Here is a 12,794-nt window from a genome sequence, read left to right on the forward strand (position 1 = left end):
CAACCACAAGCAACAGCGTATCCACCTTAACTCCGTATTATATTAAAACTGTTTCTAAAGCACCTCTTAAAATGTAGTAGGGAAAATTGCAATTCATTACGTACATTATAAAAATATTTGAGGTTGTAGGCCTAACTCTTTATTGTATCCGCTCAAAATACATAATCTGCAATGAACATAAATAACATTTCTTATAAAGCAAATTGAATATGACGTGGATTTTTGCCCTCTTTCTTTCATTATTTTCTGCATCCACGTTAAACTCTGGTATCGCCGCAGTGATCGAGAGTGACTGGGAGAACTTCTCCCATCCTTCACGGCCTGTGACGTAGCCAAAACGTCACTGTGGCTGAATAGCATACGATCATCGCCTGCCAGCTCTTTTGGCGAGTGTCATGAGAATGCCTTGTTTTTGTGCTATGGGAAGTCCACTTTCGCCCTTAGTGGCTAATTTCTTTATGGAGCATTTTGAGGAGGAGGTTATTGCTTCGGCGCCCGTCAAACCTATGATATGGTGGAGGTATGTTGATGATGCATTTGTGGTCTGGACAAAAGGTCCTGAGAAACTTCCTCTATTTCTAAACCACCTAAATCAGCAACCTCCTTCACTTCACTATGAAGATGGAGTCGAACGGATGCCTTCCTTTCTTGGATGTTCAGTGAGAAAGAAACCGGGCGGCTCCTTAGGACATACCGTCTATCGTAAGCCTACCCACACAAATCGCTATCTTCAAGCACATTCTCACCAGCATCCAGCACGAAAACAAGACTTTTCCAGTATTTTTTAACTTGCAACTTGTAGAGAGAGGAGTTACTTCTTTGTCACAGTTCTAGTTAAAAACTATTATTGAACTTTAACATTAGTGACAACTTGATGAATTTGTTATGGTGTCATTGGGCCATCTTCCTGTGTTGTACTCTATTCCTATGTTGTTGGTGTGCCTTGCGGTTGTTATGACATTCTGACGTAGCTTGTTGGTTGAAAAGGGGGAATCAGGCCGTGGTGCAAGTTGTAAATATCAAGCTGTCAGATGTATGTAAGCTCTTTATACGGGAACTTCTATTAATTTTTTCGAAATAAGAACTAACACAAGAACGTAGTAATAGTCATAGGTCAAATTTTAAACAGGTACCTGGTTCGGTTTTGAGGTGATGCTATGACTGATGATGCCCTTTAAAAGGTGCGAAACATGTACCATTTCATATTTTAATGTGGATTAAAACTTCATTTTATGATTTATTGTATTGAATAGATGGAAGAAAAATAAAACATTTATACTATTTTTATATATGTTCCGAGCTGTCTGCGGAATGCCATTAGTAGATGAATAAACTTGAGTGGAGCATTTAAAAGTAGGAAAGATCATAATATGGTGATAAAGTTGCAATTCAAGAGGAAAAATGGGCCAAATATTTATTTACAAGAAGAGCAATTACGATTTGGTATAATTTACCAAAGGAGATTTTCGATCGATATCTGACTTCCTTGAAACAATTTAAAAAATATAGATAAACAACTGACAGGGAATCTGCCATTTGGACGACAGCCGTAAATGCAGATCAATGGCGACTGATTGAATACGGCATGAAACATATTACTGCTATGGAATGATATTCTGGGGTTGGTATTGATGTAAATATAAATGAATTTACTACGGTATTGTATGGCGCATGGCCTCTGGAGAGGCCTGGCACAGGTCTTTTTTAATAGATGGCCTACAGGCAACCTGTATGTCTGTGAGGATATACCTCTAAGAAGATTTCCAATGCTGAAGACTTCGCAAATACCCAGTCCCTAAGCCAGATACATTAATCAATTAAGGTTAAAAAACCAACTCGGCAGGGAATCAAACATCGGACCCCTTGGACCAACGGCCAGCATGCTAACCATTTAGCTGTGGAGCTGGACACTGAGCCATATCTGCATGGCAAAATTCATAAATATTACTGTTCTGTTATTGCTAATGGCCTCTTCCAGCCTCACCTTGAATGACTTCACTACTTCCGTGATTATAATAGAGAGGGACGCTCCCTCGATGTTGGACACGGATGGTCGTATCTTTCCGACGAGATGTTAATTTTAGGTCTTTGACTCGAATCATTGTTTTGGTTTTGAGAGAAGGATAAAAATGGACCCCACGCAGATCGGAGTAGCGTTTTTGACTTACAGAAAAGTCTGTAATGGGTTCAAACTTAGCCTATACCACCATCCTTCTTCTTTCTTTGTTGGTTAATATATTCCAGGTATGGGTATTCTTTCGTAATATTTGTTCTATTATTTATAGCTGACTGATATGCGTCGTTCGCTCCGCAGTACGAATGGACTGCATGTTTTTCTTGTGGTTATTGTGATTATGATATGTTGATGCTTGGGTCTCATATTACTTCTGTTCTTGTGCGATGCATTTTTATGTAATTCGCCGTCTAATGACTGTTTGCCCTGTGTCGGCGCGAGCTTCCACTCGTGTCGTACGAAGTGCGAACCCTGATGGGTTTGTGGATGACTGCGGGATTTCTCAGATTCCGCAGCTGAATTAGCTTGTCCTCTGCACGCAACTTCTGTTATAAATGAGACCTCGTTTGTGGCCTTGGAGTCATGCTATATAATATTGAGTTCTTCGTTTAACTGACGCTGGTGCTCATATTGATTGCCGATCCCGGCTGTGCCCGAATGTATGCGCGAATATTAGTATGAGAGGCGAGTGAAAGAATGACGTATCGATCAACTGAATTTACATATTGATCTTGTTTCTGTATCTTATTCTTGCATTTTCGTTCGGTGCTATTTCTTTTGTCTTCTCACTTGTCTTGGCCGCTCGCTTACCTATAGGGCCGCCGTGTTTCATGTTTCTTTCATTTAGGCTATTTGCATGCCTGGGATTTTCCCCTTTGGTTTTTTACATTATCTCCTTGGCCCAGAGTTGTTTCTCTTTGTGCCATTGTGATATCTTACATATTTTTCTGCTCGGGGTTTTCTCCTTAATGCGTAGGAGTTAGACGATCTGTGGTGATTGTTACTATAATGGTGGTGTCGGAACGAGGTTGTGTGAAAAATGAATTGAAATATACTCGTGGAAAGAACGATCTCTTTGATCTGTGGCACCAATATTAATACTGGCACATTCAATAGTGCTATTGTACGTAACTGAGTGAGCTCGCCGAAAAATTTTAATATTTTTGTGGGGTTTGGTAACTTCATGCTCACATAACAATGTTGTGTCATCTACTGGACTAAGACCGTTTATGTATGTACCCGTTCTTATCCTTTTAATTGATTTTTTCTTTTCCTTCTACCTTTATTTTATGATTTTAATAAACCCTTATTACATGTACTTGAATTTTGTTTCTTATGGAATTAGTCTCTTACTATTTGTAATGTGTAAAGAGGCTCCTTTCCAGTTCAAGGTTGTTTTTTGGACTTTCCTAGTCGCGATCTACGCCTCGAATCTCTCATGGTATTTATTTGTACTGGGATTGTTTCCGCGAAGGGAGGGGGTGTGGCTCAGACGGTAGCAGATGCGAGGTTCGACTACGATATCTCCTCCGAAAAAGGGTCAGACGAGGTAGAACTGGAAATTATGATTTATGTTGTGTATATTAAACAGTCCCAATTGTCCCTCGATTTAGTCTTGTGAAGCCATTATTTTCTGATTTAATCCTGGCTATTGTTGGTAATTTTTGTATTCTTATGACTATTTGGATGTGTGTTGTGTTTGCTGTTGTTGACATTTTGCTTTGAATATGGAAAGTCAGAAAGTTTTAGACATGAGCAATGAAAGCAAAGATTTTACTGGGGAAATCTCCAAAGTAGAAAAAGAAAAGAGGCAAAGTTTGATGATGTTAATGCATCGCTTGTATCTGGTAGCGATAGTGGTTGATGCCCTGACGGTAGGAATGCAATTACCTGAAGAAATTGTGCCCTCGCTGAGAACCGTGTGGACCCCGTTTCCCCCAATTCTAAACCTGTTATTGACCATACCACTAATTTTAACCCTGTTTTCGATATGGTCAAATGGAAATTAAACTTTTCTAGAGAAGGAAATAGCTCCAGTGTTATTGAATTTCTTGAAAGAGTTGAAGATATCGCCGAATGCAGCTCGTTATCCCTTGACCTATTCATTCCTGTCATCCCTGGGATGCTAGAAGGGCCAGCGTTGAAATGGTTCAGGCTAATCAAAGCTAACATCCAATCCTGGGACGACTTTGCTATTCGCATTAAACAGCGTTTTGGGTTGTCCGACATGCACTATTGCTAAAACAAGACATTTTTAGAAGAACCCAGGGAGTAGGGGAAGGGATTGATGACTACGCCACCGGTATTTTGACCTTGTTCAACCGTTTGTGTGTCAAGGTCCCGGAATCTGAAATTTTCGACCAGTTTTACAGAAATCTAGCCCCTGATTATAAACTGTATATAACAAGATCTCAGGTTGAATGCGTTGAGGATATCATAAATTTAGGTCGCGAATTCGAGTCAACGGTCTGTCACAATAAATTGTACCGTCCGTCTGCTACTCCATCTGATTGTTCATTTCCCGACGTTGCCTATCGTGCGCCCATGAAATCAGTCTCTTTTGGTGGAACTCCTTCTACATCTCGCCCCTTTGGTAGTTCCGATCGCAGATCCAGCGTTGTATCTCCGCCTCGACACTGTATTAATGCCGTCCAATCTTCTAACTCGGCCATGGTAAGCTACACTGCAGCGAGAAAGTGCTGGAATAGCGGGAAACTAGGGTATATTTCAAAGAACTGTTGGTCTAAGTCTCCTCTGAAATGCTCGAAGTGTGGTCTTAATGGTGTCACCCAGCACGTGTGTCGGTGCAACTCTCGGCAGGTAAGCTAAATCCGCGCCGGCGTGATGGCCCGTCGTTGGCGCCTGATTTTGGTTAATAAAAGGATTTGGAGCCTTCCTTCATCTACACCATGGGCCAAGATTTATTGTGGATCGCGCGTACTATATGCCTTATTAGATACCGGTTCCTGCGGTTCCTTCGTCAACCAATCATTTGTGTCTTGCATGAATTTAAAATATATCTAAGCCTGTGACAGCTCTGGACAGTTCATGTCTGCTGATGGCCGTCAGGTATGTCCCGTGGGTCTAATCAAATGTCATATTAAATTCCATAACCTTTCATGGGATTGGACATTCAATGTTGTTCCCGATCTATCTGTACCTGTCATTTTAGGAACCGATTTTATGATGGCTACTGGTCTATTCATCGATTTTATCACCCGTACCTTTGCCTTTCGCTTCAAATCTGGCGTAAATTACCATTTTGAAGCTCCTTTCCGACGTGCTACTATATGCGCCCTTTCGAAATCCCAACTTTCCAACCCCTCTTGTGATTTAACTGATAAACAAAACTTAATGTAAAACAGTTTATTGGAAGAATTTTCTGATGTCTTAACTGATGATATAGGTTGTGCAAAAAATTTTCCTATTCCATCTAATTGAAAGACGATACCCCTATTAGGTCCCCGCCATTCGGTTGCTTTCCCCCCAAACTATCCGCTGAAAGAGAATGTGTCAACGACCTTTTGGAAGAGAAGGTAATTAGACCTTCCAAGTCCCCTTACAGTAGTCCCACCTTCCTTGTCCCCAAAAGGACGGTATATTTAGGTTCATCGTTGACTATAGGAAGGTGAACAAGAATATAGTCCCCCTTGCCCACCACTGAAAGTGCCTTTCAACATTTTCATGGTGCTAAATTCTTCACCGTTTTTTACTTGAATTCAGCGTACTACCAAATCCCTTTGGATCCCAAAAGTCGCCCTTGCACTGCCTTCGCCACCCCTTTTGGCCTATTCGAAATCAATAAGCTACCGATGGGCATCTCTATAGGCGGACAAGCGCTCAGCCGCATAATGGATTCGATCCTTTGAGATCTGAAATTTTCTTATGTTTTCAATTCACTTGGCGATCTTCTCATTTTGTTTCTCCAAGTTTTGACGAGCACCTTTCTCATCTTCGAGAGGTTCTTAGTCGTTTGTGCAAGCACGGTTTCACTATAAATTCCAAAAAGGTGTCTCTTTGCTCCAAGCGCTTGAATTTCCTTGGTCATATCATATCCGATTCCGGAATCGCTGTTAACTTCGACAGGGTCAAATGCATTTAAGAGTTTCCTCGGCCAAAGAATGTCCGCGGTGTGAGAAGGTTCCTAGGTACGGTCGGTTTCTACAGCCGTTTTATAAAAAACTTTTCCAAAATTTCGGCCCCCTTAAACCTTCTGAAAAGGAGAAATTGCCGTTTCGTCTGGCGGGAAGCCCAAACCCGTGCCTTCGATCAACTGAAGAATGCCCTTTGCCAAGCCCCTGTCCTCCACTGTCCTGATTTTTCCCGTGACTTTTTCCTGCAGTGTAATTGTAGCGAGCTCGCTGTTTCGGCTGTTCTGAACCAATCCGCTGACGACGGAAAACTGGTCCCAATTGCGTATGTCAGCAAGTTGTTGCGTGGGGTTGAATTGCGATATTTTATTTATGAAAAGGAATGCGTAGCCGTGGTTTTAGGTGTTGAGAAATTCCGTTCGTATTTGGAGCACCGTCATTTCTTCGTCCACACGGATAATCCAGCCCTACTGTGGATGAGCCCCAACGTAAAGCGACTTGGCAGGACAGCTAGGTGGATCCTTCGGCTATCAGCCTATAAATTCACGGCTGTGCACCTTCGTGGAAAAGAAAATGTTGTGGCCGACTGTTTGTCGCGAATGTTCGACGGAGTCAAAGATTGTGAGGTTGAGTCCGAGGAAAACTGCCATCAGACTGAAAGTGTCAATATCCTCCAAAATTATGCTTGGACCTTCACGGACATTTCCGTACACCAAAAGGAAGCCAGTGAGTGTCTGGAACTGATGAAAGGAGTCGCTGATGGGTCTTTTCGAGACAAGTCACTGGGATCAAACGAGGATTGTTGATTCGTCGTGACCGTAAAAATGGTAAAGACAAAATGTTTGTTCCTGTCAAATTAAGATCCATGATTTTGCACTATTTTCATTATTCTTACCTGGGCGCTCATCTAAGTCAGTACAAAACCTTACATCGAGTCTCTCGTGATTTTTTGGTCAAATCTCAGAAAGGATGTATTAGAGTACCGTATGTGAAGAGCTGCGACGTTTGCCAATGGTATACACCTGCGCAAACCTCTCAAATTCGGCTCCATTCCGCTGACGGTGCGTCGCACCCTGGGGAAATGTTATTTGTTGATTACGTTGGTCCTGTCATGAAATCCAAAAACAATAACGTTGGGATCCTATCCATTGTTGCGTGCCTTTTCTAAATTCGTTTGATTGTTCCCGGTCCGCAAAATAAACTCGAACAGCGCCGTCTACATTGTAACCCGGCACATTGGAGTTTATGGGCCCCCAACAGTCTTTGTATTACCGTGTGATTTCTTAGTGAATTTTTCATTTATTATCAACTGTAAATGGTATCATATATAATGTTAATTTTGTTCCATTTTGTTTTTGTTCATTTTAAATTTTGTTTTTGTTAAACTTTAACTCAATGAACAGAATGTTACTGAATGTCAAGAAGGTACTTAATTGGGTGTAAAACCTGTGTACTTTCAGATAAATAAATAAATAAATAAATAAATAAATAAATAAATAAATAAATAAATAAATAAATAAATAAATAAATAAATAAATAAATAAATAAATAAATAAATAAATAAATAAATAAATGTACATTCAGCTGCAATAAATTTCGTCACTTGTTTCGGCTGGGGAGTGAAGCATGTTTTCCTTAGCCCTCACTACCCCAAGCCGTCTCATGTAGAAAGATTCCACCGGCATCTAAAATCCTGTCTGAGTGCATTCCACAGCGCTGATCAGCGCAGTTGGGATAATAATTTGGTATTTGTTGTTTTAGCCTTCATCAACGCTGTGCATGAATCTCACAACCGCACGCCAGCTGATTTGTTTCTACGGAGAACTCTTGCTGATCCGCTCCAGTTGAAGTGGGACATTGAATATCTGTCCGAGTCGTCAAGGAACATGAATGTCAAAGCAAAATGGAAGCCGTCGGACACCTGATCAGAGCCCGCGACCGCGTGGCAAAAAGATTCAACCAAGAGAGGAAAAAGGTCGCCCTGGAAGTTGGAGATCTGGTCGTAGTAAAAATATTTCCCATCAGCTCGGCAACGAACCAAATCGCGCCAAAACTTTGCCAAAAATGGTCCAATCCCAAGAGAATTGTGAAATTCCTAGGACCTGTTACTGTTGACTGGAGGATCTTATGAGTAAGAGGATATCAAAGGCTCATGTGTCTTTATTGAAGCCTTACCATCAATGATGCACGTAAAATCTTATGTCTATGCCATTGTATTTTGATGCTAACATATGTTTATCTTGTTGTTGTGTAATTACCAGTGTTCTAAAGTTCTTTTCCTTTTCAGGAAAATAAAAAAGCAGAGGAAGGGAATATCGCTGTAACTCACTGAAGATGGAACGAAACAAATTCTGAGTCCTTTGAGTACATGACGATGTTATTCTTGATTACGATGTTTCCCTTGATTATATGACTGCTAATTCGTGAACGCATTGAACGAATTATATAAAATGGACTGATTGATTCAGCGGGATATTATTCAAGAGTGTACGAACCTCAGATCTAGGTGAACTGCATTTTATTGTGCATTGTCGTAACTCACGGTTGTAATCGTGTGTAAACCTGTATATTTCTAGTTTTAGGTAGATTTCAGATCCGTAGTATTTAATAGTGCGCGCACTTTAGGTTTAAGGTTTTAAAACCTCATTTTAAAATGTGTCTCCTTGTCTGATCAACAAGAAAAGACACATTTTAGAAAGGGGGCAGTGTGATGATGAGCCATATATGCATGGCAAAATTCATAAATATTACTGTTCTGTTATTGCTAATGGCCTCTTCCGGCCTCACCTTGAATGACTTCACTACTTCCGTGATTATACTAGAGAGGGCAGCTCCCTCGGTGTTGGACACGGATGTTCGTATCTTTCGGACGAGATGTTAATTTTATGTCTGTGACTCGAATCTTTGTTTTGGTTTTGAGAGAAGCATAAAAATGGACCCCACGCAGATGGGAGTAGCGTGCTTGACTCACAGAAAAGTCTTTAATGGGTTCAAACTTAGCCTATACCACCATCCTTCTTCTTTCTTTGTTGGTTAATATATTCCAGGTATGGGTATTCTTTCGTAATATTTGTTCTATTATTTATAGCTGATTGATATGCGTCGTTCGCTCCGCAGTACGAATGGACTGCATGTTTTTCTTGTGGTTATTGTGATTATGATATGTTGATGCTTGGGTCTCATATTACTTCTGTTCTTGTGCGATGCATTTTTATGTAATTCGCCGTCTAATGACTGTTTGCCCTGTGTCGGCGCGAGCTTCCACTCGTGTCGTACGAAGTGCGAACCCTGATGGGTTTGTGGATGACTGCGGGATTTCTCTGATCCCACAGCTGAATTAGCTTGTCCCTCTGCACGCAACTTCTGTTATAAATGAGACCTCGTTTGTGACCTTGGAGTCATGCTATATAAAATTGAGTTCTTCGTTTAAGTGACGCTGGTGCTCATATTGATTGCCGATCCCGGCTGTGCCTGAATGTGTGCGCGAATATTAGTATGAGAGGGGAGTGAAGGAATGGCGTATCGATCAACTGAATTTACATATTGATCTTGTTTCTGTATCTTATTCTTGCATTTTCGTACGGTGCTATCTCTTTTGCCATCTCACTTGTCTTGGCCGCTCGCTTACCTATCGGGCCGCCATGTTTTATGTTTCTTTCATTTAGGCTATTTGCATGCCTGGGATTTTCCCCTTTGGTGTTTTACATTATCTCCTTGGTCCAAAGTTGTTTCTCTTTGTGCCATTATGGTATCTTACATATTTTATTTTTTTGCTCGGGGTTTTCTCCTTGATGCGTGGGAGTTAGACGATCTGTGGTGATTGTTACTATAAGGGTGGTGTCGGAACGATGTTGTGTGAAAAATGAATTGAAATATACTCGTGGAAAGAACGATCTCTTGATCTGTGGGACCAATATTAATACTGGCACATTCAATAGTGCTATTGTACGTAACTGAGTGAGCTCGCCGAAAAGTTTTAATATTTTTTGGGTTTGGTAACCTCATGCTCGTATACAATGTTGTGCCGTCAAATGGACCAGGACTGCTTATGTATGTACCCGTTCTTATCCTTTAAATTGATTTTTAGCCTTTCCTTCTACCTTCATTTTATGATTTTAATAAACCCTTATTACATGTACTTGAATTTTATTACTTATAGAATTAGTCTCTTACTACTTTTAATTTGTAAAGAGGCTCCTTTCCAGTTCAAGGCTGGTTTTTGGCCTTTCCTAGTCGCGATCTACGCCTCATATCTCTCATGGTATTTATTTGTACTGGGATTGTTTACGCGATGGGTGGGGGTGTGGCTCAACACTATGGTATTAAAACTGTACAACAGATTTGCTCTCAAGAAATAAATCTGGGTAAATTGTCCATCTTCTCCTTGGCTGACTAGTGAGATTAAATCAGAAATGGCTAAACATGACTCATGGTAGAGGAGGTTTAAAATGAAAATTACCGCGTTCTCAGAAACAGGGTTAAACAGGTAATCAGAAACATGTATGCCCAGTATTAAAACGCAAGAACTCGACAGAAATATGAAAAAATATGAATGCTGAGTATAGATCGCAAGTTGTGCCGCACCTAGCCTGCCTTGATGAGGCACTTCCTTTATTTTTACTTCTCCTTGACTGACGTTGTCGCCATTAGCGATAACATTACCAAAATGTGACGTCAAACTTATAGTTTCTCCTTGAAGATGGCGCTCTAGCGTTGCGTTGGGATTCAGTCTGTCTCTCGCTCCCCGTGTGTTAAGTTGATTTGCTCGTGGAACCAACAATGGAGGGATCGTAAATGATGAGCAAACTGGGATTTAAAATGTGCTTCTTGATCTACGAATTCCTCCTATCTTGAATTTACTTGTTTCAACGCTCGGCTTTCTGCTGAAAGTCATTATTCTGATTGACGTTAATATGTTTGATATTCCGTATGTGCTGCTCCCAGGTATTTCGTATTATTTTATTTCACGTGCCATAGTTACAAGAACGGTTCTATGTGATTGCATTTCCGTAGTCTTTTATTACATGTCTTTGCGGGTTCTTAGTTAATTTATTTTAAATTTGTTCTTTCTTTGTTTCTGTGCACATGCGCGAATGCGGGGAGTGGTATCTACCTATCCGTTTGTTTGGGTCTGTGTGTTTGTGGGTTTTGAGACCACGCACTTCTGTTTTCTCGTCGTTTTGAATCATGGTTGAGCATTGCTATATTGTATGATTTAACGTTATGGGGTTTAATCCATGTTTGTCCACGTTAAGCAATTAGGATGTTCCGGGTAACGGTTTGACGAAAGTAATGACTGCTACGATTATATTTGGATCAGCCTTGCCTATTTTTTCGGCGATCTAGCATTGTATGTGTGGTGTTCGAACCAAGCTCGTGAGTCTATGATATACGTCGCGTGCCTTGACACGGCGGCCTAGTCTGGGTCGATTTTTATATTAGGTCTCTGTTCTTGCCTTAATGTATGTGTGCGTGCCTGCGCTGTCTGCCTGAGTGCGGTTTATAGTACTCTCCGTATCTCGTAATTTTAATTTTTCTTTCTTTTTCTTATCTGCTTTCGTTTTACTTTCCGGTTTGGGCCTATGTGATGTGCTATTTTAAATTTCTAGGACGTTATCTGCTCTATAGTCAGCGCTTGTGTTTTGTTTTTGTAACTATGGCAACATTTTCTTGAAGATTGATTCTGCTCCTTTGGGAGGCTATGCTTTTGGCATTGTTGTTGTGACGCGCTAGTAGGGAGTTGACGCTCTTTTGGAGCACGGGAATACTAACTTTTAATATGTGCGCGGTTCGTATTCATACGATTATATTATCCCATGGTGGTTCCATTTTCTGGTTCCTTTGGTAACGTGTTCCACCGCAGGGTCCGGAATATTGCACCATGCCTTCACAGCCGTAAAGCAGGATGGGCCTGACATGCTATTATTATTATTATTATTATTATTAGAAAGGGCACCCGAATGGGCATTAGGGTTTGCAATATTCACTTATCGACATGGTTCTCTTGTTGCAAGTCTTGATGTGATACCTGTCACACTGTTTGCCACATAAAAAGCAAATACAGTTAACATCTGGATTATGAAAAGACTTCACTTTGCATATCTTGTGGTGAAAACCATGAATGGAAAGACGTGTTATGATATGTCTTTGATCTTGATTTTCTTTGGTCCAGTTTCTCACCAACATGGCATCTGAGGTATAGAAGTCGGGGTCGATTTCCTTTTTCTTTTCTTCCCTTCTGCGTAGGAGTTCATTGTAAGCTCCAGTAGATGGCAGATGGAGCCTCATTCTGAGGTCCTGGATGTAAAAAGTTTCTTCGGCCAGTTCATATACTAGACGTGATGGGGCCGATTTTCCAACTCGTAGAGTACATTTAAGAAAACGTGCTTTTACTTTCTCTATCCTTTCGAGATCTCTGAGTTTGAGATGGTCCCAAATTAGTTCCAATCCGTAAGACAAGACAGGTGATATTACTGTGTGGAATAACATTATTGCAGTGGATAAAGATAGTGCTGCGAGATCTTTTATCTTGTAGATGGCCCTTGTCGCTACCGCGGTTCTTTCTTCTATGTGGTAATTAAAAGACAGAGCTGTGGTTTGAAGAGTTATTCCTAAGTACTTGAATTTGCTGACTACTGTTAGATCGTTGTTACAGAGGGTAAGAGTGTCTTTTGTAGCAAGTCTCCCTC

Source organism: Anabrus simplex, chromosome 4, assembly GCF_040414725.1.
Source record: "Anabrus simplex isolate iqAnaSimp1 chromosome 4, ASM4041472v1, whole genome shotgun sequence".
Classification (NCBI taxonomy): Eukaryota; Metazoa; Arthropoda; class Insecta; order Orthoptera; family Tettigoniidae; genus Anabrus; species Anabrus simplex.